A 5,402-nucleotide genomic window follows, 5' to 3' on the forward strand; every position below is an offset into this window, starting at 1 on the left:
ACTCCAACTCCATATATTCATGTTCGGGGAGAAAAAGAATTAGAGAGAAGGATTCGTCACGTTTTACGATACGCAGCCGCCGCCAAGCCCTAATCTTCCACGGGAGGGCTGATCTGGAGTCCGTTCGGGGCTCCGGAGAGGGGAATCCGTCGCTATCGTCATCATCAACCATCCTCCATCACCAATTTCATGATACTCACCGCCGTGCGTGAGTAATCCCATAGTAGGCTTGCTGGACGGTGATTGGTTGGATGAGATTTAGCATGTAATCAAGTTAGTTTTGTTAGGGTTTGATCCCTAGTATCCATTATGTTCTAGGATTGATGTTGCTATGACTTTACCTTGCTTAATGCTTGCCACTAGGGCCCGAGTGCCCATGATTTCAGATCTGAACCTATTATGTTTTCATGAATATATGTGAGTTCTTGATCCTATCTTGCAAGTCAATAGTCACCTACTATGTGTTATGATCCGGCAACCCCGAAGTGACAATAATCGGGACCACTCCCGGTGATCACCGTAGTTTGAGAAGTTCGTGTATTCACTAAGTGCTAATGCTTTGGTCCGGTACTCTATTAAAAAGAGGCCTTAATATCCCTTAGTTTCCATTAGGACCCCGATGTCATGGGAGGGTAGGACAAAAGATGTTATGCATGTTATTTTTTATAAGCACGTATGACTATATTCGGAATACATGCCTACATTACATTGATGAACTGGAGCTAGTTCTGTGTCAGCCTATGTTATAACTGTTGCATGATAAATTGCATCCGACGTAATTATCCATCATTGATCCATTGCCTACGAGCTTTTCACATATTGTTCTTTCCTTAGTTACTTCTTCGTTGCCACTGTTACGATTGCTACAAAACTACTACTGTTACTTTTGCCACCGTTACCATTACTTCCATACTACTTTGCTACTAAATATTTTGGTGCAGATATTAAGTCTTTCAGGTGTGGTTAAATTGACAACTCAACTTCTAATACTTGAGAATATTCTTTGGCTCCCCTTGTGTCGAATCAATAAATTTGGGTTGAATACTCTACCCTTGAAAACTGTTGCGATCCCCTATACTTGTGGGTTATCAAGACTCTTTTCCAGCACTGTTGCGGGGAGCATAGCTCTATGTTTTGAGTCATTTGGGATTTATATCTGCTGATCACTATGAGGAACTTGAAAGATGAAAGAACCAAGATTTTTCCCTCAACTACGAGCACTTGATTCACCTTCTGTTATGAGTAAATTTGCGACACCTACACCTGCACCTGCTATTGATTCTGACATGTCGCATGTTATTGATGATGCCACTTCTGCTATGCATGATGCTTATGATGAAACTATTTCTTTGCTTGATAATACTGTGCCATTAGGTGAATTTCTTATGAACAACTTGCTAGGGTTAGACAGAATGAAATTATTGAAACTGATAATATTGATGAAAGTGATGATGAAGACTCTCCCCCTAGATATGAATTGCCTGATGTACCTGAGGGTTATGTTATGGATGAAGAAACTGCTAGAGACCATTTTGCTTGCAAAGATAGATATGATCTTAAGAAACTGTTAGCTAAGCTAAAAGAAAAGTCTTTTAATGCTGGAATGAAATACGACCATACTTTTGCTACTTCACCTATCTGTGTTACTGATAAGGATTATGAATTCTCTGTCGATCCTGAGTTAATTACTTTGGTTGAATCTGATCCTTTTTATGGCTATGAATCTGAAACTGTTGTGGCACATCTTACTAAATTGAATGATATAGCCACCCTATTTACTCCTGAGAAAAAAATTCGCTATTATTATATCCTTAAATTGTTTCCTTTCTCATTAAAGGGTGATGCTTAAATATGGTTTAATTTTCTTGCTCATGGTTGTGTGCGTAGTCCCAATGATATGATTTTTTACTTCTCTGCAAAATATTTCCCCTCTCATAAGAAACAAGCTACCTTAAGGGAAATATTTAATTTTGTGCAAATTTGAGAAGAGAGTCTCCCACAAGCTTGGGGGAGGCTTCTCCGATTACCAAATGCTTTGCCTGATCACCCTCTCAAGAAAAATGAACTACTTGATATCTTTTATAATGGACGAACTGAAGCTTACAGGGACCACCTGGATAGTTGTGCTGGTTGTGTTTTCAGGGAAAGAACCGTTAAGCAAGCTGAATTGCTATTGAATAATATATTGAGTAATGATAATGATTGGACACTTCCTGAACCAAATCCTAAGCCAACTCCGAAGAAAATGGGTATTCTATTTCTCAGTCCTGAAGATATGCAAGAGGCAAAGAAATCTATGAAAGAAAAAGGTATTAAAACTGAAGATATTAAGAATTTACCACCTATTGAAGAAATACATGGTCTTAATAACCCGACACAGGTAGTAAAGGTAAATTCTCTATAGATTTGATGAAGATGATATTCCTCGTTACAAGTCTGCTAGTCAATGCTTGAATGAGTTTGATAATTTTATCGTTAAGCAAGAAAACTTCAATGCTTATGTTGGTAGACAATTGAAATGTAATGCTTATATGGTTGAACACTTGAGCGATTATATGTCTAGAGTTAAAGGTGACCTTAAAATTATTAGTAAAGATGCTTCCATGGTTACCACTCAAGTAGAACAAGTGCTGAAGGAATAAGATGATTTGCTCAATGAGTTAAATAATAAGAACAATGATAACACTGTTAGAGTTATGACTAGAGGTGGCAGAATGACCCAGGAACCTTTGTATCCTGAGGGCCACCCTAAGAGAGTTGAGAAAGATTATCAAAGAACTAATATTGATGCACCTAGTCCTTCTAAGAAAAAGAAAAAGAAAAATGATAGGACTTTGCATGCTTCTAGTGAACCTGTTGCTGATACAACTGAGAATCCCAATGATATTTCTATTCTGATGCTGAAACATGATCTCGTAATGAACATGAACCTAGTGATAATGTTAATGATGATGTTCACGTTGATGATCAACCTAGTAATAACAATGAGGTAGAGATTGAACCTGCTGTTGGTCTTGATAACCCACAATCAAAGAATCAATGTTATGATAAGAGAGACTTCGTTGCTAGGAAGCATGGTAAAGAAAGAGAACCATGGGTTCAAAAACCCATGACTTTTCCTCCTAATCCATCCAAGAAAAAGGATGATGAGGATTTTGAGCGCTTTGCTGAAAAGATTAGACCTATCTTTTTGCGTATGTGTTTGATTGATATGCTTAAAATGAATCCCTATGTTATGTATATGAAAGATATTGTTACAAATAAAAGAAAGATAATGGAAGCTGAAATTTCCCCCATGCTTGCTAATTACACCTTTAAGGGTGGAATACCAAAGAAACTTGGAGATCCAAGAGTACCAACTATACCATGTTCCATTAAAAGAAATTATGTTAAAACTGCTTTATGTGATCTTGGAGCTGGTGTTAGTGTTATGCCTCTCTATTTATATCGTAGACTTGATTTGAATAAGTTGACACCTACTAAAATCTCTTTGCAAATGGCCGATAAATCAACTGCTATACCTGTCGGTATTTGTGAGGATGTGCGTGCTGTGGTAGCAAACGTTACTATTTTAACGAACTTTGTTATTCTTGATATTCCCGAGGACGACAGTATGTCGATCATCCTTGGTAGACTCCTTTTGAATACTGCAGGGGCTGTTATTGATTGCAACAAAGGCAATGTCACTTTTCATGTTAATGGTAATGAGCATACGGTACACTTTCCGAGGGAACAACCTCAAGTTCATAGTATAAATTCTATTTGAAAAATTTCAACGATTACTTTTGGAGGTTTTGAATTCCCTCTACCTACTGTCAGAAAGAAATATGATATTCTTATTGTTGGGGACATGCATATCCCCGTTGAGGTAACCTAGTGTTATTCAAAAATTCTCCGGTTTCTTGTTATTCGGAAGAAGTTTGTTAACAAGATTTGATCAACCTTGTTAGTGAATTCCTTTTGATGAGCATGAGATGGATGAAGTTAGAAAGCACAACCCTCTGTACCCTCCTTTTACTTTCTATTATTTAGATTAAATTAAGTAAAAATAGTATTTTCTGTCTGTTTTCTAAATTATCCTTGCAGTAAAAAATGCCCCAAAAATAAAAGTTCTCCAAATGCCCTGAAAATGGTGTATGATTTTTTGTAGAATATTTAAGAATTTCTGGCACTCAGGACACACCAGGGGGACACACCATTTGGCTACGAGGGTGCAGGGCGCGCCCACCCCCCTGGGTGCGCCCTCTGCCTCATGGGCCCCACGTGGGCCCCCTCCACGTATTCCAGCACCCACACACTTCGTCTTCCTCCAGAAAAATCACCCCGTAGCTCAAACCCGTGTTCTAGCTCGTTTTGCTGTCATTTTCGATCTCCTTGCTCAAAGCTCCATTCACAAAACTGCTTTGGGGGATTGTTCTTCGGTATGTGACTCCTCCCATGGTCCAATTAGGTTCTAGTGCTTTATTTATTTTAAATTTTTGCTGTGGAGGTGACCCTGTTCTTGAGCTTGCATGTCAAATTTATATGGTCCAAAGTAGTTCTAAACACACCGCAAAAAGACTTACATCATATGGATCTCCAAGAGACCATTGTATTGATAATCAAGAGAGAGAGAGAGAGGAAGCCATCTAGCTACTAACTACGGACCCGTAGGTCTACAAAGAACTACCCACGCATCATCGGAGAGGCACCAATGGACATGATGAACCCCTCCGAGATGGTGTCTAGATTGGATCTGGTGTTTCTGGACTCTGCGGCAGCTGGAATTGATTTTCGTCGACTCCCCTAGGGTTTCTGGAATATTGGGGTATTTATAGAGCAAAGAGGCGGGGCGGGAGGCCTCCGAGGAGGGCACAACCCACCGGGGTGCACCTGGGCCCCCAAGCGCGCCCTAGTGGGTTGTTCTCCCCTCGGAGCTCCCCTCAGGTGCGTTATTGGCCCACCAGATGTCTTCTGGCCCAAAAAAATCCACAAAAAGTTTCGTCGCGTTTGGACTCCGTTTGGTATTGATTTTCTGCGATGTAAAAAACATGCAGAAAACATCAACTGGCACTGGGCACTATGTCAATAGGTTAGTACCAAAAAATAATATAAAATGATTGTAAAACATCCAAGAATGATAATATAATAGTGTGGAACAATAAAAAATTATAGATACATTGGAGACGTATCACATGACATCTTTCGTGTTACCCTCCCCTGGCAGCGGGGTCCATAAAGAAACTAAGGGATATTAAGGCCTCCTTTTAATAGAGAACCGAAACAAAGCATTAGCACTTAGTGAATACATGAACTCCTCAATCTACATTACTCACTGGAAAGAATCCCAATTATTTTCACCTTGGGGAATGTGGATCATAACACTTAATAGGTGTATACAACTTGCAAGATAGGATTAAGAA

This window comes from Triticum dicoccoides, chromosome 3B (genome assembly GCF_002162155.2).
Source record: "Triticum dicoccoides isolate Atlit2015 ecotype Zavitan chromosome 3B, WEW_v2.0, whole genome shotgun sequence".
Classification (NCBI taxonomy): domain Eukaryota; kingdom Viridiplantae; phylum Streptophyta; class Magnoliopsida; order Poales; family Poaceae; genus Triticum; species Triticum dicoccoides.